This window comes from Electrona antarctica, assembly GCF_951216825.1.
Source record: "Electrona antarctica genome assembly, chromosome: 15".
NCBI classification, from domain to species: Eukaryota; Metazoa; Chordata; class Actinopteri; order Myctophiformes; family Myctophidae; genus Electrona; species Electrona antarctica.
This window is the reverse complement of record NC_136796.1, coordinates 14480082-14502665: the sequence shown is the minus strand read 5'-3', so window position 1 is coordinate 14502665 and position 22584 is coordinate 14480082. Positions and strand designations below refer to the sequence as shown.

The 22584-nt window shown below is 43.1% G+C and overlaps 1 protein-coding gene across 3 annotated transcripts in view; it reads right to left on the bottom strand.

The window, feature by feature from the left end:
- The window catches only part of samd12 (sterile alpha motif domain containing 12), a 151429-nt gene that overhangs the window by 60832 nt on the left and 68013 nt on the right, over positions 1 to 22584 (bottom strand). The gene's annotated exons all lie outside the window — the stretch shown is intronic.

Genomic DNA, 22584 nt, shown 5'->3' with positions numbered 1-22584 from the left:
TCAATCGACCTGTGGGGTCGCCCGTTGTTGCAAAGTTCAGGCCGCGACTTTTCTCGCCAAGTACCCGTTCCGCAAAGTTCAATCCTGGTAGGAAGATGTATGAACTCTATTACGTCTAGATTATTGACTCTTTCCAGCCTCTACTGAGACGTGGCCTTTCTGGCGTGAGCTCACATCTATACCAACGTGTCTATGTGGCTATGCTCGCTTAAAATCTCCCACAATGGCAGAGAGTCATTATAGGACATAAGCTAATGTGTCAAGCTATTCTGACCACACCGGGCATGCCAAGGGAGACCCAGGCTAATGAACAGGACATCAGTGGATCTGTCAAAAGCAATCTGCTTCCTCACACCCTGGCTCAAGGGTCAGGAACCACATACACACACAACCTGTCATGTAGGACTACCAACTGGTGCACAATGGCCAATATATAACAGGGGTGGGGCAACTTTGATGATGGAGAGGGCCACTATATTTATATAACAGGGGAGGGGCATCTTTGATGATGGAGAGGGCCACTATATTTATATAACAGGGGAGGGGCAACTTTGATGATGGAGAGGGCCACTATATTTATATAACAGGGGAGGGGCAACTTTGATGATGGAGAGGGCCACTATATTTATATAACAGGGGAGGGGCAACTTTGATGATGGAGAGGGCCACTATATTTATATAACAGGGGAGGGGCAACTTTGATGATGGAGAGGGCCACTATATTTATATAACAGGGGAGGGGCAACTTTGATGATGGAGAGGGCCACTATATTTATATAACAGGGGAGGGGCAACTTTGATGATGGAGAGGGCCACTATATTTATATAACAGGGGAGGGGCAACTTTGATGATGGAGAGGGCCACTATATTTATATAACAGGGGAGGGGCAACTTTGATGATGGAGAGGGCCACTATATTTATATAACAGGGGAGGGGCAACTTTGATGATGGAGAGGGCCACTATATTTATATAACAGGGGAGGGGCAACTTTGATGATGGAGAGGGCCACTATATTTATATAACAGGGGAGGGGCAACTTTGATGATGGAGAGGGCCACTATATTTATATAACAGGGGAGGGGCAACTTTGATGATGGAGAGGGCCACTATATTTTCACACTCACTCCAGAGGCAGAAACCTCTTATCTGCATATTGTCACTTTTCTCATAAATTAATGCCCTACTTCGTCATTCTGTCACACAAAAGTAGCAAAAACAGCTGATCTACAAGCTCGAAACGCCTCACACGATGGGTTTTGAGCTTGTAGATTAAGGTTATTTTTGCTATTTTTTAATTGGAATCTTTTGCCATTTTTGGAATCCTAAAGAGAAGACATTTTCATTTAATTTCAAATGCATTTAGTAATACTTATGTATACCTTATGAACTTAAAGGAGCATTCAGTGATTTGGGTGATTTGGAAAACCCTCCGGTCTTCCCCGGTAGCAAGATGTGCACATGCACACGCTCTACAGTGGGGGGGGACACAACAGGCCAACAGCACGCACACCAAGGCCCGCCTCTGCTCGATCATGATTGGCGGAAGGCCCCTCTAGCAGCACACTCTATAGTTGGGAGGATTATCACAACAAAACAAAAAAAGAAGTGATATTTGAATTAAGTGAAATCACTGAATATACCTTTAAATACAAATACATTGGACAAAAAAAAAGACAACATCATTTTATTACTAGTTATTAAGCTACGGATATAGACTGAAGTAATTTAAGCAGGGTCATGTTTGCATATTTGGAATTGTAATAGCTGAAATCAATAATGCTGTATATCAGCATTGGGATAGTGACCTGGGGGCTGCATAAAGTGAAGGTTGCCCATGTATAGACATGCAGTGCAGCATTGCTTGACAATCTGACAGGTATCTAAACGTGCGGCAGCCACTCATTCACTTAACCCATTTTGACCTGAGATCAGATTCTAAAAATGTCTTCTACATCCTGACAGTTTTCTGAAAAAGCTATGTTTCTATGTCCGTGGTTCTTCGATTAAAAAAAAATAGCAGATCTACAAGTTCATAGCGCGCCACTCGGTGGCGTGCTATGAGCTTGTAGATCTGCTATTTTTCAATGGCTAAAGCATAACATAATGCTAACACCAAAAGGGGATTCCCGCCCAAAATGGGTTAAACATGTACCGTATCTAATCATATCTAACTATATCTATCCCCAACATAAATAGGTATAGTTGCACTTGCGGCGTTAACCGGTGACAATCAAGGTATTAAAACAATCTATCGTCTCAGGTTAGATGCGTAATCGGTCATTCAGTCATTCGGATATCTCGTCGCCCGACTCCATTAAGAAGATCTACAGTACGGTTTTAATTTATAAACACAGCCCACGGATGTCTCCAAGGCGCAACGCAGCTGGGTGACATTAATATTCAAAACATATTCCAGGCATTAACATGCATAGTGTGATAGGCAACTACTAAAGATTATTATATATTTTATTCATGTAACACGTGTTTCAGGAGATAATAGGAGGATAGTCTATATATTTTAAACTGTCAATGATGGCTATTAGTTAGTGATTTACTAGTTGTAAATGACCAAATGATTTTCTTCCACACCACATTGTTCTGACTATGACACTGTATAGTTTAGAATAGTAGAATGGAATAGTCCCCACTCCTTTGGGGGTGTTTTTTGTCACATTAAATGTATATATAGTATATATGCACATAGGTGAAATTCGTCCTCTGCTTTTAACCCATCCTATAACTAGGAGCAGTGAGCAGCCATTCCGACGCTCAGGGAGCAATTCGGGGTTAAGAGTCTTGCTCAGGGACACACATCGACACATTGCTGACCTGACCTGGTCTGGAATTGAACCTGGTACAACCAGGGGCTCTGGTTCCCCCAGACGGGCTCACTATAACCACTCAGCTATGGCCGCCCCATAGTTTGTTTCATTGGACAGATGCCGTTAGGACTCTGCTGTGCCCCGTCTGGGTTCTGTATGCAAATTATGGTAGGTGTGTGTGAGGCCACTCATATGATTGGAGGGGTTATATTCCACCAGAGAATTAGCGCTTTCTCATTGGCTTTCGATACTTTCTCGGCAAAAGTCGCAGGGCGAGGCCTCTGAAACAAGGGTTTTTTCTCCCTGGCTCTTAATGCTGTTTGACTATGCATATACCTTTATATACAGGGCTGCACACAGGCGGTCTGCCAGTGCGCATGCGTCGTCAAAATTAATTCTGCGCTGTCAATCAAGCGCCGGGAAGCGCCTCTGCGTACCACAGCTGGGGCCGCCCAGAATGATTATTATGGCCAGAATACTAGTACATTCTGTGGCGAGAGCATTTCCCACCGACTGCCACTCAAAGTGGCTACTGGCCAATCACAGCACGTCTTGTACTAGTGCACTGGCCATTGTGGCCAATCACAGCACGTCCTTACTCAAACGAGGGAGGATTCCATGCTGCTCTGCTCGCTGCTGGGAGGAGGAGGACGAGAGGAGTTTACTACGGAGAAAACTAGATTCCTCCCATTATAAAAAAAATCTATTGACTCCCCACTCATAATATTAATTATTATCACCCAATAAATATCGTTTTGCTATAAGTTATTCATGCATCCCTCTTTTATCCATCCGGCGAGACGGGTCGCCGCATTTTAGGAGGACCAAGTAACTCCTCCAGGTGCTCCTCTGAGTACTAGACCAAAAAAGTTGTGTGCAGCCCTGTTTATATACAGCCGTCTCCTTCTCTTTGCTCTTTTACGTCATTTATTGCTTTTACATGTTCTTGTTCAGCACTTTGGTTTGTCCTCGGTCAAAATGTGTTATATACCGGTAAATAAACTTTGATTTGATGGGTGTGATATTTAAATCAGCAGTGCAGACACCGTTCATTCTTACAATCTGTGATCGACAGGATACGACCGCTTTATGAATCACAGTATCACACGTGAGCCCCGTCATGATGGGATGATTCCTGGGCTCGGATCGACGCTGGTTTATACACTCCCTTGAAAATTAGGGCCATCGTATATTGTTACTTTCTCTTATGGCTCTCCCCATGTTGTTCTTCATATTTTGAATTCTAGCAATGCCCCCTCTCTCTTTCAGCTTCATTAAGACATCCGCACATGATGTACATGCTTGACTGCGTGTCTGCGTCCCGCTCTGATGACCTTGAGAGAGAGAGAGAGAGAGAGAGAGCGAGAGAGAGAGAGAGAGAGAAAGAGAGATAGAGAGAAAGCAAGAAAAAGAGATAGATAGATGGGGAGCAGGTTTGTTGAATTCTTGTATTTTGTGTTTCTCCCTGGGTAAAACAATGACGCTACTACAATCCCTGCTCGTTTCGCAACAGAGAGAGAATGGCCTGCATTAGAAGCAATGGAGACTGGATAGTGAGGAAAAGTCTTTTATTGGCATTATAGACTATGAAATTAAGGGAAATTAATACCGCACAGGAATTAGCCTCATTTAAATTCTTTGGCATTTAAAAACACCTGAGTAAGAACATTATTAGGAGCGGTCTTGGTTCACACACAAGCTCGGCTTCACCCATTTTGGGCGGGAACCCCTTTTGGTGTTTCAAGCATTCTGTTATACTTTAGCTATTGAAAAATAGCAGATCTACAAGCTCATAGCGCACCACCGAGTGGCGCGCTATGAACTTGTAGGTCTGCCATTTTTGAAAAATCGTAAAAATGCGGCACAAATCTTTGAATAGGTATATATTATTTCAGAGCGAACGTTTTTTTTATTTTGACGTCAGGCCTAAATGGGTTAACCCATGCAGACCGGGAACGCATCTGTGCCACCTCAGCGTTTAACCACTTTAACCAGAATTAATTTTATACTTTAGCTGTTGAAAAACAGCAGATCTACAAGCTCATAGCGTGGCACCGAGTGCCGTGCTACGAGCTTGTAGATCTGCTGTTCTTTTTTTTTTTTTATCGTGAAAAACGTGCAAATCTTTGAATTATATATTCTTTCACAGCGAACATTTTTAACGTTTTTAGCTTCTGGGGGGTCCCTGGAACAACATATTTACAGATGAGGGTCCGCGGCCAAATACAGATAATTCTGTGGGTCCTTGACATGAAAATGTTTGAGCACCAGTGCACCACTCGTTTTTCGTTTTTCAGAAAACCATCAGGATTTGGAAGACATTTTGTAGAATGTGGTCTCAGGCCTTATAATGGGTTAACCGACGGAGCCCTTTGACTTCGCAATAGGAGACACAATTACCGTACGTACAGTATGCTCGGTATTTCAAACGACTATTACAGTCTGAGGTGTGCAGCTACCTTTTGAGTGTGTGGCTAACCAGGCTTTGAGACCTCTGGTGACACGCGGTGTGCTAATGAGCAACGTTAGGGCAGACCATGTCCTCTGAACAGTACAGTCATTTGCTTCTGAAAGACACGCAACCTTTGCACGTACAAATCCATAATGTGCAGAGTCACCTACGCCAGGCGTCCACAGTTTGTTCACATTCAAATTGAAAATTCAATTGTGGGAGACTTTTACAAGTGTGATTTGCTATGCAGCTAAATGGTGTTATACAATTTATACACACACACACACACACACACACACACACACACACACACACACACACACACACACACACACACACACACACACACACACACACACACACACACACACACACACACACACACACACACACACACACACACACACACACACACACACACACACACACACACACACCTCTCTTAATCACTTCTTTAAAGCATTGAGCCATAGACAGAGTCTCCGAGGGGGGAATCTCACTGACAGGAAATTATGAAAAAGAATTAATTTGACCTTCCTTTCGAGGGGGGGAAAGAAAAAGACAACGAGAGAGAGAGATAGACAGAGAGAGAGAGAATGAGAGAGAAAGAACGAGAGAATTGGAGGGGGGGGGGGTGGCTGGAGGAGAGGGCGTCAAGGGAGGTTTCAAGAGGAAGTGCCTCCACAAGAGGGCAAGATCCCGCTGAGCGCCTGGATAATGAGACCACTCAGCTCCTCTCACTCTACAGCAAGATATCCCATTCACTAAAAAGCCCAAAGGAAGGATAGAAGTCACCAAAGGCTCCTTAAGCATATAAAGTGACTCTCATTCTCTATAGGCCTTGCAGCAGGGACACTATTGAAAGATTTTTCAAATGGACATCCACCATCTAATTTACTGAAAATGCCTCCTTTGACTGAAGACCCCAGAGTGAGTTCTAGCCTATAGGCCTACCATAACTTCTGCAGTGTAGCCTAAGGTGCAGAGACTTTAGCTATGAGTAAAGGCACCTGACAGTTGCAAACTAAAGAACTCCAAGTATACAGTATTCATGAAGTAAAATTAATACTACAGTATGCATACTGTACACATACACGTTTTCAAGGTACTTGGGGATACAGCTAACCCAATAGCAACGTAGTTCTGTTAGCATTACAAGGTTATTAGTACTTCTTTTGATTTTCCAGCATGATGACAGGCAAGGCAGACAATATTATGTAAAGGTCAACACTATTAATACTGTGTCAAATAGAAACAAAAAGCACTGCTCATTTTTCCCAGGGACTAACAAGCGTGAAGCACAATACAGTGCAGGCTTTCTCAAGTACACCGAGACATTGACAGATGAGGTGGCGACACTGGTGGATACAGAACACGTCTAGTATGACTCATGGGCCTGATGTTTTTTAGGCTTAGATATTGATTATATAAAATATACATTATGAAATGCATTAAAAACTGTACCAACCTTGTGAATAAGTGAGTGAGTGACCAGAATGTATGATCACGTCTGCACAGTGCAAGAATATATCTTGGATTTACTGCCTTTTCTTTTTTTCACTGCCTCACTTTGTGTGTACCTACTACACAAATTCAATTCAGTTTTTTTTTAAAGACAAAGAATTAATCTGACAAATCTCTTATGGTAGATTAACTGAAAAGAAAAAGATTCTGGCATGAAACATTTGTTTTCTAAAGATCTTCTAACTAAAGACATTTGCTGTAAGAAACCATGGGAGAAAAATAGATAATTCATCCTAGTGCCCAGAGCAAAGGAACTACTGTCTACTAAACTACGCATGATGCTCCCTTCCCTTACTACCCCCAGGCCACAGTGAGCTCAAGAAGTATTCTACTAAAGCTGTTCATAAACCTTTTCTCCCCAAGACTCCAATTAGACATTTATTATTCAAGATTGCTTCTCTTGTCAGTGGGAAGCCACTAAAACCGCACCAGCAACTTACATTAAGTTTTAAACCCAAACATGGGGCACTTACTACTACCATTTTAGGATAGAACTTTAGCCTATATACCCTTCGGCTAACATTCTATATTATGTTTTATAATGCTGCAAAGAGGGAAAAATGGTTCACACATTGCATTATCAAAAGAGCAAAATATTATAAGTAATTAAGAAAATGTACTATTAATCCTACTAGTAGTACTATTATTTTCACATAATAAAAGAACCGCAAAACATATTTTGAGACTGAAATGAGTTAAAGGGGATTTTGAAAGATGAGAAGAATTTGTAATTTGTGTTTCAAAGAAATCCTCCTTTTGCAATTTATTTATTTATGTTTTACATTAACTGAAGTGTGGGACCGAAAGAATAAGGTTGCGGATACAAGCGGCCAAAATGAGTTTTCTCATGCAGGTAGCTGGCATATCCCTTAGAGATAGTGAGAAGTTTAGACACGCATGAGAGACTCTGAGTAGAGTCGTTGGTTCTTCGCTTGGGTGGTTCGGTCATCTGGTTAGGATGCCTCTCGAGCGTCTCCCTAGGGAGGTCCTCGATGCACGCCCCACTGGAAGGAGGCCCCCGGGAAGACCAAGGATAAGATGGGAGGATTATATCTCCACAGTGGCCTTGGATCACCTCAGGATCCCCAGAATGAAGTTACTAATGTTGCTCTGGAGAGGGAAGTCTGGAGCTCTCTGGTTGAGCTGTTACCGCCACGACCTGACTACGGATAAGCGGTTGGAGATGGATGGATGGATTAACTGAGGCATACTCATTCAGGCTGTGTCTTTTCTCCATCATCTTATGGCCTATCACAATTAAAGCTTTATGTTCAAGCCAGGATAACAATTTCATACCATCAGGAGGGAGAACCCCACACATTTAGTATTCCGGTTCAAAATGAGTATACTCATATGTTTTGCTTCATCACTTCCAATTCCACATGTTTATGCTGTATACTGCGGGCTATAGCCTAGTTTAGCTTACACTGCTATTTCTAATCAGAGGTGAAGTTATATTTATAGTACCATAATGTAGGATTTCCCATGTGACCATATCTAGGTGTGCTGCAGAGCTTATTTCAACCAATATAAAGTATTTTGAAACTTTTGTCTCTCGATAAATTCTGTCATTCCTTTTCAACTCGCTCCTTATTAGTATACTGCATGCAGAGGGTAACACAGTATAGCCTGTAACCACTTTCATAAAATTCTTTCAGCTGTGTAATTCAAGCATCCCTAAAAGTAATGATTTGGCATATTTATTATTTTGTCCATAATAAAGAGGGAGGCTATTGAAAAAAACTCTGAAATGGTTATTACCATGAAATTGAATATAGAAGTAAAAAGGTGCCCTTAGTGGAGCACAAATCTATGCAGGGTTTCCGCTTCAGTAATAATAATAATTATACTGTCTGACATACTGTTGTTAACGTCAATGTTGTCCCATTTAGTTTGCAGCAGTTAATCACACATGGGCTTCGACTGAACAGCGTCTCGCCCCATGTGTTCACAGATCATAGGTCGACCCATTAAGACCTGGAACGCCTCTCTTTTAACCACTTTAACCATTACTTAAAACTTTAGCTGTTGTAAAAAACCGTGAAAATGCATAATAATGCATGCATTGCTTACAAAACGACCTCAGAAATAATATAGGAATATGAATGCATGCTCAGATCTGACGGGTGGTGGTGCTGGCCAAGACGGCAGCTGCCGTGCGTTCCGGTAGATCTAGACTGCCGGGTGGCAGTCTTAATGTATATTCTAAGGTGTGATTTGGGGCCCTAAAGATGAATACAAAATTCAATATGGCAGGCAGTTTCTGCTGTCAAAAAACACTTTGTGTTTTAAATAGACACTAGTGGTTTCTAGGGTATGATTTGGGGCCCTAAAGATCAACATATTAATTCTGTCCAATACTTGGATAGGGAGGGGGTGAAATTATGACAGGCATTTGCTGCTGTCGAAATAACACGTTGTGTTTGAAATAGACACTTATGCTTACTAAGGTGTGATTTGGGGCCCTAAGGATAAATACAAATTGAATATCAACATCCTAATACTGTAGATAGGGAGGGGGTGAAATTATGACAGGCAGTTGTTGCTGTCAAAATATGACTCTTTCTAAGGTATGATTTGGGGAGAGATTTCAGTAATACGCCATCGTAAAATACAGATAATGCTAGGGGTCCTTGACATGAAAAAGTTTGAGCACCACTGATATGTTTTTCAGAAAACTGTCAGGATTTAGAAGACATTTGTAGAATCGGGTCATCAGCTCTTAATGGGATATTCTTCTTTCGCCTATCATTGTCAAATGTCCAACTCAGTGTGGTGTAGCCGCTGTGCCCGCGCCCAGCCTCTTCCACTTGGAAGAGGCTGGCCTCTGGAGGTGGTCTGTACAGAGGAGGACAGGTGGTGACTATACGTGTTCTGCAGTCTGCTCAGGCTCGCCACACTGGCATGCTGGGCTGTCTGCCAGGCCACACTTCTATTCATAGTTGACTTGAAGCCATATTGTAGGTGCTGCCGTCTCTCTGCGTCTTATGCCCTGCCATTTGGTGCCCCCCCAATAAGGTCGGTGCCTGCGAGACAGCAATGATGCCTGTGTCTATGTAAATATAAAATGTATTTTAATAATATGTATTTTTTTTTTTATTGAGAAGTTTCCAAAGATTTTCAATCTCTAATCATGCTACATAAGTAAAAAGTAAGTAAGCCTTGCCGAGCCTTGAGGCCCATAGGGTAGGAGCCTATCTCCTGTTTCTGTAGCGTGAGGCAGCTTGATACTGGACATGATACACCCCCTGGACATGACGCTACTATGTCATGCTACATAAATTCAGGGAAATCATCTGTTGACAGTAGCTACTTTTCATATTGGCCATTGTACATTCTAGAATGTAGTGCACAAATGGACACAAATGGACCCTCGGCCAATAACCACTCACGCCTAGTTTTCTCTGAGTTGTACACAACCACAGACGACATAACCCATCAGCACTGAGATTTACAAGTTTTGTTCGGCGCTACGATAGATAGGACGTGGCGCACACAGCGCTTGCCACTTGGCAGAATGCCAGGGAAGTTTTTAGGTGATGCTAGGTAAACCATGGGGGTGGTTTCAGTCACTGAATATTCCTCTTTTTCCCACTGACTGAAATTCAGTCACAGTGGGAAAAAGGGGAATATCCGCACTCTCTTAATAAAGTTTGAGTTTCTTTATTTCATGACATCACAAGCAGCATGATCAGTCCATCTAGATAATGAGAAACGAACGTGTTTCGGCACGCAGGCCTTCCTCAGCGTTTCAAACTAGGGTATGTCTCACAGAGAAGACATATATATAGGCTAGCTAAGCGACAGATCACAGCTGGGTCTCATTTGTGAAATCAATTCACTCAATTCATATAATACATTTCATATTCAGTATTAAGTTTTTCATTATAAAAAGCAATTCAATAAAAGCTCTTCATTCATTCCTTTAGGAAACTCTGTATTTCAGTCACAGTGGGACCATACAATATACATAATACAGCAGTGGTTCTGGTTCCCAAACTTTTCTGGATCAGGGCCTTCTTGAAAAATCTCAAAAGCGTTAGGTTGTCAGATGGGTGAGCCCCATGCATTTTCAGAGCATGTTTATTTTACACAAAACATGTTACAGCTTGGATCAATGGAACCATCCATCCATCCATCTTCAACCGCTTATCCGTAGTCGGGTCGCAGGGGCAACAGCTCCACTAGAGAGCTCCAGACTTCCCTCTCCAGAGCAACATTAGTAACTTCCTCCTGGGGGATCCCGAAGTGTTCCAAGGCCAGTGAATCAATGTATTCCCTCCATCTCATCCTTGGTCTGCCCCAGGGGTCTCCTCCCAATGGGAAGTAACTCGAGGACCTCCCTAGGGAGAGGCTCGAGAGGCATCCTATAACCTGATTCCCGAACCACCTACTACTACTCTACTCCGAGTCTCTCCCGCCTGAACTTCTCACCTTATCTCTCATTTTGTCCGCTTGTATTCGCAACCTTATTCAATGTAACCAACATAGTATAATTCCTATTTAGCAATATCGCAATGAAAACTCATTTGTCAAGGTTTATATAAAAAAAAGCTTGATTTAAACTAAAATATTGGATGGAATTGCGAACAATAGACAAGTCAGATAATTTATCCATTTATCCATTTGGTCAATCATACGGTTCAGTGAAGCTCAACAGTCAATGCGAGGCGAGGGGTGGTCAGGAGGAGATGACCATGAACGCGAAGGCCAGTGTCTGTGATGGATCAGACTATATGCAGTGGTGGAAAAAGTACTCAAATGTTTTACTTAAGTAAAAGTATAAATACTGCATTAGTATTGCAAAAAGTTTAAAATTCCAAATTTACTTGAGTAAAAGTATTGTAACGTACTGGCGTCAAAATGTAGTAACAAAAGTAGAAAGTACTCTTTATGCAGAATGTCCCATTTCAAGTTTTCAAAATGTATAAAAATCCTTTGAAAATAGCAGATCTACAAGCTCACAATGTCAAATTTTGTAATAATAAATGAACTAGAAAATAAAGTTTTCAAATAAATGTAGTGGAGTAAAATACAATATTTGCCTCTGAGATGTAATGGAGTAGAAGTAAAAGTATTAGAAATTAGAAATACTCAAGTAAAGTACAAATACCTAAAAATTGTACTTAAAGTACAGTACTTGATTAAATGTAGTACTTAATTACTTTCCACCACTGTGTGCATATCCTGGAGGCTCGTGGGACAGTGGTGGGTGTGCATTTCATAGAGGACTGCACCCGCAATCTTCTATGGATAACTTAAGGCATGGGATGGAGAGATTTGTGCTGGTAGTGTCCTGGTCAACCCCGTTATTGTCTGGTATGCAGACAATAACTGACATAAATAGGCCTGTAGACAGTAGTACACACCATGTTTAAACAAACAGAGGGGTCAATAAAGGGAGGAGTAAATAAACCAGAGAGGTTTTTTAAAGAGCGAGCAAGGAAACGATTAGTCATTCTAGATCGCTGAGAATGTGGTGGGAACTTGTCACAGAGAGAGAGAGAGAGAGAGAGAGAGAGAGAGAGAGAGACAGAGGGTAGGGTGTCAAGGGAGGTTTCAAGAGGAAGCACCACAGAGGACCAGATTCATCACATTTACATTTAGCTAACAAGTAGAGACATGTACTTTTTTACGTGACTACACCATAAGCACCATTTTAGAAAACAGACGATCTACAAGCACCCAACGCGTTGCTGCGATGCAACGCGTGGAACCAACCATACATACCCTAGATACTGTACAGCAGGATGCTCCTATGAGATTTAACAGGCAATAAAGGGGAATCAATTATAATAATACAAATCTGTGTATGACACAATATACTAGTGTGCCATTTCAGAGGCAGCATGCACGCGTTGGCCATTCCACCATATCTTGGCACCGTGCCACTCGTCATGTCCAGAGTGTGCTTGCAAGTGTCAGCGAATCTGCTCGACTTGAGCCAGATGTCCTCGTCACTCAGACATCGTCCGGGCTATCGCTCTCCATTTGGAGTGCCTGTAACTCCCTGTCTCTGTTGACTGTAAGTGATAAAGGATGAGCCTCTACTCCGCTCCCAGCCGTCAGCCGCTGGCATGCAGGGGGAGACAGGGGAAATCTAATTATTTTCCTCCTGTGGACCAGCAACCCTTAAAGGTTAATCTCTGTCCGTCTGGCTAATTCTGTCTGGTTACACTGGAGTAATTACGACACATCGCTCCCTAGCTGCTCCCTCGGTTTTTGCTGTCTCGCTCTGTCTATAATCTACCTCTCTCTCCCCGCTCTTCTGCCATGATTCTCTCTCTCTCTCTCTCTCTCTCTCTCTCTCTCTCTCTCTCTCAATGTGGGGTCTGGGGACCCCCAAGGGTCCCTGAGGGTGTTCCAGGGTGAAACCAAATGATGAAAGCAAAATGAAAAGATTGTCCCAATTTATTACAGATGGCGTCCATAATTGTCACAGTCTATACAGGGCAATGGAACCATTGGTTCCATTTGTACACGTTTAGAGTTAAATGAACACAGACGATTTGTACAGTGTTCATTGGGGTCCCAGAGATACAAAGTGGTATAAATTGGGGGACTGACTGTGGCCTAATGCATATCAAACTGAGGTTCATTGACTGTGGCCTAATGCATATCAAACTGAGGTTCATTGGGGGACTGTGGCCTAATGCATATCAAACTGAGGTTCATTGGGGGACTGTGGCCTAATGCATATCAAACTGAGGTTCATTGGGGGACTGTGGCCTAATGCATATCAAACTGAGGTTCATTGGGGGACTGTGGCCTAATGCATATCAAACTGAGGTTCATTGGGGGACTGTGGCCTAATGCATATCAAACTGAGGTTCATTGGGGGACTGTGGCCTAATGCATATCAAACTGAGGTTCATTGGGGGACTGTGGCCTAATGCATATCAAACTGAGGTTCATTGGGGGACTGTGGCCTAATGCATATCAAACTGAGGTTCATTGGGGGACTGTGGCCTAATGCATATCAAACTGAGGTTCATTGGGGGACTGTGGCCTAATGCATATCAAACTGAGGTTCATTGGGGGACTGTGGCCTAATGCATATCAAACTGAGGTTCATTGACTGTGGCCTAATGCATATCAAACTGAGGTTCATTGGGGGACTGTGGCCTAATGCATATCAAACTGAGGTTCATTGGGGGACTGTGGCCTAATGCATATCAAACTGAGGTTCATTGGGGGACTGTGGCCTAATGCATATCAAACTGAGGTTCATTGGGGGACTGTGGCCTAATGCATATCAAACTGAGGTTCATTGGGGGACTGTGGCCTAATGCATATCAAACTGAGGTTCATTGGGGGACTGACTGTGGCCTAATGCATATCAAACTGAGGTTCATTGGGGGACTGTGGCCTAATGCATATCAAACTGAGGTTCATTGGAATTAAAACGTTTGAAAATCACTGCTCTATTAGTGTAGCACTGTCTGTCTATCTTTCCCTCTTGCTTCTCGGTCCATGTCTGCACCTTCTTGTCACTCTCTTTCCCCATCATTTATCCATCTCTCTTTCTCCCCTCCCCCCCTCGCTCTATATACATATACACGTGTGCATATAGAGCACCCCCCCAGTGGACCAGTCTCTCTGTCATTCCTGTATCAGTCTTCATTTCAATCCTCCAGCATTTAGGAGGAACGAGGACCTCCTTTTCTCACCTACTACTTTTCTCACCCCCACCGCTTGCACGCACGCACGCACGCACGCACGCACGCACGCACGCACGCACGCACGCACGCACGCACGCACGAACGCACACAGCCAGGCACAACTTCCCAACTACAGTACTATAGCTCCATCTTCTCTCTTTCCATCTCTCCTCCCATCACTACACCACCTATACCCCCCCCCCCCCCCTCTCTCATCCTCTATCTTTCTCCCTCCCTCCCTCTCTCTTTCTTTCTCAGTTTCCGACTTGTTACGGGAGAATTTCCCCATAGCAACAGCAACAGGAAGTGCGGGCCCTGGGCCTGGAAACGATTCTGTCTCTCCTCCTTCCCCTTTTATTCCTCATTCACCCACCAGCATTTCCACAAGCGACAGCTTAAGAATCCCCCATGTTTGTTGGTCCTCTTCCTCTGTCCCTTATAATTCTCAACATTTCTTCTTTTCTTTTTGGTGGTGGTGTTTATTTTACCACAAAACGGGAGTTATTAAGGTCCTTGCAGACTGAACGCGTTTTTCGGTAAAACTGCGGAAAAACGCAGCAGTGTGCAGACACGTTAATAGCCGCCAAATGCATCCTGGTCCCTCACATTCGATTACACACACTACGTTCTTGCTCCGTCTCTCTTCATATATACTCTCTCTCTCCACCCCCCTCTCCTCCTACCCCCCCCCCCCCCTCCCCCCCACCATCTATCATTGCCCTTTGCATCCCCACTGTCCCTCGGTCCCACTCTCCCCGAGGCCCAGGCCGACTCCACTAACAGAGCTTCTTACTGAGGCTGGAGCCCTGTGTCTGCCGGGCCTGGTGGCCTGTCACCTCCCATAACGTCACCTCCGATTAGGACAGGACAGGACAGGAGAGAACAGAAGAGGAGGGAGATGGGATGCTGGAAAGACAGCTAACTAACTCCTCTCTCCAAATGTACTCGTGTTCATCTAACCGCGGTTATGTTTTTCTCAGAGTTAAATTGGCATTCTGGATTTTGCAGTGTGCATGCGACACGGGAGCCAAACCATGGCGAGTGACAATACGTTATGTCAACATCGTGTTCTACAACTGAATGCCAAATGATTGCTATTTACTGTCTTGGGAGTGTTCCGGTGAAGCCTGTTGAAACTGAGGACTTGTGGACAAGCTCTTGTTAATGCTAATGATGATGATGTAGTCTCTGTAGTGCTGCTGTGGACAGGCTCTTGTTAGTGATAATGATGGTAACGTGGTCTGTTGTGTGCGTCTGTGGACAGGCTCTTTATAATTGTAGTGATGGTAATGTTGTCTGTTGTGTGTCTGTGGACAAGCGCTTGTTAATATTGTTAGTGGTAGTGATGGTAATGTCTGTTGTGTGTGTCTGTGGACAAGCGCTAACACCCCGAACGCCCAGGGTTATTTAATCCATTAAATCAGAGCGCCCATCGATTTATAGCAGTGGAGCACATTTAGAGACGGACCAGGTGCTATCCCGGATGTAGCTGAAGTAGCTTGATGTAGCCAAAACACTCCCGAGGCGAACAACAACAACGGGAGGTATGATTCATTCTAACGCGACTAGCGACGGGACCATGATGGGCCGTCTAACACATAATCTTTGCTTACAATTGGACGGAATGATTTACCGGTAGATCAAGAGTTATTCACGTTTTAAGATTTTCAGTCTCGTCGGCTAAAATGGGGGGGAACATTTTCGATGACGTCCCAACGGAAAATAACATTGAATGTTGCACAACAGACGCTCCCAGCCTGTGGAGCAATGCGATCGGTTTTTATATCAATAATCTCCGTCCTTTTTATCAATCTCTGTCCTGAGCGCTGGGCGTTACTAATTGATTGAACGGAGAACTCTGTCCTTGCCGCTCAGGGTTAATATTGGTAATAGTAGTGTTGTCTCTCTGTGGACATGATCTTTTGTTAATAGTAGTGATGGTAATGTGGTATTTTGTGAGTTGGTGGTGGCAGTGGGGGCGGAGGTAGCAATTTGAGAGATGCTAACGAAAATGGGATGCGTTGCCGAGAATGACTGCCTGAGATGGAAGAAGTGGAAAAGGCTGGACGTGAGAGAGGGAGAGTGTTGCTGATTGGCTGTTATTCTGAGATGTGCAGTGGATGTTATTGCCCAATGAATTCTGGCAACCACAGAAAATGAGGTGTTATGGTGGTAAGTGGCAGGATGCTGGCGAGTGCAGAGAGAGACACATTATGGATACATTTTGGAACATTTTCAGCTCTCACAAAATTATTGATGCTTTTGGGTGAAATTGTCACAGAATGGAGGAGGTCTGATTCTCATGGGGAAATGTTATCCGTTATTGTGAAGTGGATGTTACTGAGGGGATTCGATGACTGCGGTTGCACTGGTGTTATGCAGAGATGTGATATTAATAATGTGAGCTGTGGTATTAAATAGTGGTAATAATGTATTACGTGTGATGTATCTCGTCAGGTGCATTGGGACCAAATGGACCCGTAAGGCATTTGTACAAACAGATAAATGAACACTGAGGATATTAGTGCGTAGTGATGTATTGTGCATGAGATGCCACAGCAGTATAAAAAGCAGCAGCTATGGAACACCATGACACAATCATTGTGTCACTCAAGTTGTCATACCGTTGTGATGTTTTGCAAATGTTTTAATTTATTTTTCTTAAATAAAATCAAGGTATACACAACAGCTACTATACGATGATGAGTAAAGACCAAATGTTCCAAAAGGGATGCATGCAAAAACAAAGCAATTATTTCTAGGCCAACAGCTGGCATGTGAATTCAAAGTATTGTAATGTAAGCTGGCAATACCCTGGGGTGAAACCGCTGTCAGGGAGAGGAGAACCAGATGAGTTCCATGCAGACCTCATCCATGTTTTAAAAATGCAATACGTAAGTGTCATGTCCTACACAGGATTGAATCCCAGATCTCCCGTGTGGGAGACCTTAATGTCTACCACTACTGACAAGAAGGCATCCCTGCTTGCTCAGGGGAGATATTGTGCATGGGCTTCAGGCAGTATTACGTGCAGTGGTGGAAAGAAAGTACTCAAATGTTTTACTTGGGTAAAACCACAAATACTGCAATGCAGAAATACTCTGTTACAGGTAAAAATTTGAGTACCAAAAGTAAATATGCTCATTATGCTTGTAGATCGGCTATTTTCAAATGCCTGAAACGTACAATAATCCAAATCTACAAAGTATATAACTAAAGTTTTCAAATAAATGTAGTGGAGTAAAAGTACAATATTTGCCTCTGAGATGTAGTGGAGTAGAAGTAAAAGTAAAAGTACAGACATTTGTAAATACCACAGTAAAGTAAAAAATACCTGAAATGTTTACTTAAGTACAGTAATTGAGTACATGTTACTTTACACCACTGATTTCGTGTCATTGTCAATCAGTACTGTAAGTGTCCTACCCGACACCAAGTCGTGTAGGGAGAGCCACCACCTGCTACCACTGCACATGTGTTAGTTACACTTGCACATGTGTTAGTTACACTACCACATAGATGGGTTAAAAATAAAACAACGTTTTATTCATTCAAATACGTACCCTGATTGCAGCTTTAAGGAGTATTAGTTCTCCACTAGATGTTGTGGTGACATGTGAAGCCTGTAGGCTTACACAGTGAGTACGTTATACTAGATGTTATGGTGACACTGACATGTGAAGCCTGTAGGCTTACACAGTGAGTACGTTATACTAGATGTTATGGTGACATGTGAAGCCTGTAGTGTAGGCCAAGGGTTCCCAAACCGTGGTGCATGCACCCTTTGTGGTGCACGAACGCCCTCTAGGGGGTGCGTCACATGAAAAGGCTAATGGCGGTTTTATGGTGTTATTACAAACGGCAAAATCCTGTAAAACACTGTTGTGAGGAGATGTATAGAGCAGCTGCAAGAGTATACAGCAGCTGCATGTCTCTCAGTGCAGTGATTATTGTATAATATTAAAAAATATATTTTTTTTGGCCAAATACAACGAAACTGGGTGTTGGGGTGCGTCAGCAAGGTCAGGAGGTAACAGGGGGTGCGTGGCCCAAAAAGTTTGGGGACCGACGTAGGGGGAGGCAGACTTTGGTTCGACATAGCATTGGACGGACTGGATTAAGGTTGGTGAGGGATGCGTTAAAACGACCGGATTAAGGTTGGTGAGGGATGCGTTAAAACGACCGGATTAAGGTTGGTGAGGGATGCGTTAAAACGACCGGATTAAGGTTGGTGAGGGATGCGTTAAAACGACCGGATTAAGGTTGGTGAGGGATGCGTTAAAACGACCGGATTAAGGTTGGTGAGGGATCCGTTAAAACGACCGGATTAAGGTTGGTGAGGGATGCGTTAAAACGACCGGATTAAGGTTGGTGAGGGATGCGTTAAAACGACCGGATTAAGGTTGGTGAGGGATGCGCTGCTCCGTGCTTGCGGTTATGGTTAGGTTAGGGTTTGAGGTAGGTTGTCGTTCGGACCAATGGTATGTCGGAACTAAAGCATGCACCCCGCTGTAGGCTTACATACAGTACGTTCTTCACTAGATGTTATGGTGACATGTGAAGCCTGTAGGCTTATACAGTATACTAGATGTATCATGTTATGGTGACATGTGAAGCCTGTAGGCTCATATAGTATACTAGATGTATCATATGGTGACATGTGAAGCCTGTAGGCTACAGTATACTAGATGTATCATATGGTGACATGTGAAGCCTGTAGGCTCATATAGTATACTAGATGTATCATATGGTGACATGTGAAGCCTGTAGGATCATAGAGTATACTAGATGTATCATGTTATGGTGACATGTGAAGCCTGTAGGCTCATACAGTATACTAGATGTATCATGTTATGGTGACATGTGACGCCTGTAGGCTCATACAGTATACTAGATGTATCATATGGTGACATGCGACGCCTGTAGGCTCATATAGTATACTAGATGTATCATGTTATGGTGACATGTGAAGCCTGTAGGCTTATACAGTACGTTATAGTCTTTATTTGACCTTGGGTTCTGATCAAGAAGGAGCAATACAATTGACAGAGAGCTGTGTTCTGTAACACACAAGGAGTTGCTTAGCAACTCATACCGATATCTCAGTGTAATCCACAATAACAAAATCATACATATAAAATGGTTCTGGCCTGTCCGGACAGCTGGTGTAGCCGTCTGGGCACCTACTGTAGGCTGGTAATCCAGCCTGACAGCGTGTTACTGGTTCGAGTCCCGACCCCCACGACCTTTCATCACCCCATCTCTCTCTCCATTTTCTGTCAGACTATACTATCAATAAGGCCTAAAAAAATATATCGGTATCTTAAAATGGTTCTATAAAATGTATGGATGACTCAAAGCTGTTTATTATGATAAGTAAGATCACGGCTTAGATGATGATACACAGTAGGGGTGGGCGATATGGACAAAAGTATTATCACGATAAACGATATTATCACGATATCTTTCGCACGTTTATGGTTATTTTCAAGTTACTTAAAGGAGAATTCCATGCTAGAAGGCTTTCTTACCTTTATTTGTAGTTGTTACGTCCCCACCAAAGAGGTCCAGGTGTTATTTTGTGCAAAAGCGCATTATTTCCCCTAACATAAGCCCTCAATGAATTGAATGGAATTGCATTGCATTGAATGGGGCATTGGGGTGCTATTCGCTTATTTCCATCGCTCAAAAATCAAATCAATCAAATCCCAAGCGGCACACTTTACTACTTATTTTCACACAAAAACCCAACCCCCATTGAGGGCTTATATTATAAGGGGAAATAGCCAATAATGCACTTTTGCACAACATAACACCTGGACCTCTTTGGTGGGGACGTAACAACTACAAACTAGAAAAAGTGCCCTTCCGGGCACAGGTCTCCACCAGGAGGATAGGAGTGTGTGTGATGTTTGGCAAGGATGTTTAGGAGGATGTTTTTTTTTTTTTTTGATGATTTGAGGCATTTTGTTCCAAAAATGTGTTGTGCAAAAATCAACCTGTTGGTGGCGCTATAACAGGCCAATGTGAAAAGGGTGGGATATATTCCTCAGCCTAGTAAGAAAAAGTGTGAAAGATTTCACGTAAATTGCATGCTGCGTTCATGATTTGAGGCTATTGTTCAAAACGGGGCAATCTTGCAAACTGTGAAAGCCAATTATAGCCAATTAGGATGGAATATGAAATATCGGACAGATCCAACTTGAGCACATGACCATAGAGATACTGTGTAACGATTTGTGAGATTTTTGGACAGAATCTGGAGGAGTAATATCAAAAAATGTGTTTTACAAAAGTCGGCCTCCTGGTGGCGCTATAAAAGGCAGATGCGGAAAATGCAGGTCAAAGGTTTGTCCTTGGCCTCTAGGGAGTGTGCATGCAACGTTTCACGCAGATCGGTGCAGTTGTAGGTCAAAAATGTGAAAAGCTGCCTCATGGTGGCGCTATAACTGGCCGTTCTGGAAAATGTGGGGCAGAGGTTCATCGTTGGCATCCAGGGAGTGTGTGTGCAAAGTTTGGCATCGGCCGGGTTAACGGTGCCGGAGATTAGCTGTACACAGACGGACGGAAGGACACACACACGGACGGACGGACACACACACGGACGGAGTGCAAAACATACTCTCTCCCCATGCCTTCGGCCTGGTGGAGACAATAAAGGTAAGAAAGCCTTCTAGCATGGAATTCTCCTTTAACAGTACAACGTAACAAAAAACTAAAATAAATACCATTTAGTAGACCCTCCAGAAAAACGCGGGCAAAAGTCCTTGATTATACGATGGAAATGGAATATGCAGTTTTATGTGAATTTATGTGGCAAAATTGTAGGAATTTGCTAACGTTGCGAAAAAATGCAAAATATGATATAATATAATCACTTTTAAAAAAGTGATTAACCTGTCCTACACTCTATGGTATTGGTTCTCAAAGTGGGGTCCAGCAGTTCCAGGGGGTCCCAAGCTACATTTATGAATATCATAAATATCTATTTAACCACTTTAATCATACACATTGGCTATTTGATAGACAATCTACAAGCTCACACATATTTTTCAGATGGGGGTCCGCAGTCAAATACATATTAATTTAGGGGTACTTGAGTGAGCACAGCAGAGCCATGCAAAACGTCTGCCTTTCATGATTTTCAAGGCAAAACAAATCAAAGCTTTGACAACACTCTGCTTTCATTTACTGCACTCATTTACTGCAGGCAAAAAAAAATTCCTTAGTGAAGTGAAACTCCGGTTTATGTTGTGGTTTTACCCTCTAAAAGGGATTTAAAATGTTATGTGCCTTGCAAGTGTTGATCCCATCTGCTTCCATGGAATACTATAACATTTTGCTGAGGAGTTTGTTTGCTGGATGCGTTTTTGAAACTCAGTTTACAAGCAGTATCATCAATGGACGCACGTCACATCAAGTAGGATTCACTTTAAATTGTCATTATGAAAGTTTCTTGAGGAGAACACTGACGGTGAACAGCGCACACACACACACACACACACACACACACACACACACACACACACACACACACACACACACACACACACACACACACACACACACACACACACACACACACACACACACACTTTATGCAAGCATGAAGTCGCCGTTTGAAAATGTTCGTTTGGTCCTCGTCCCTTACCGAGAATCCGAAATAGTTCCATACCACTGACATAGTTATTTTTGGGAACCTTCAACTAGCCCTTCCTCAACCTCCACTCGCTCGACATCGGAGTATAATTGGCCGTCCATTTCTTTACATATTATTCTGTGCAGAGCGCAGTGCCTGAGTGCCAGTGAGTGAAATGTGAATGAGTGCGCAATGCGCTCCTGTTTCCCTCTCTGCCCAGAAGAAAGGGGGCGGGTGCTTTGGGAGTGCTCAGAACACAACCGATCTAGAAGCAAACAATGCCTTGCATTGCGGTGCAGTAGCGGCACGTTGTTAGCTTGTAGATTTGTTATATTTGGTGAACAAAACCGTCGTACTGCAGAAGTACACATCATAGAATGTGCATTCACTGCATCTGATGCAGCAAATTTATCGTGATGGAAACGATAACTCTAAAAAGCCATATCGTGGAGACATTGTATCGTCCAGACAATATTTATCGCC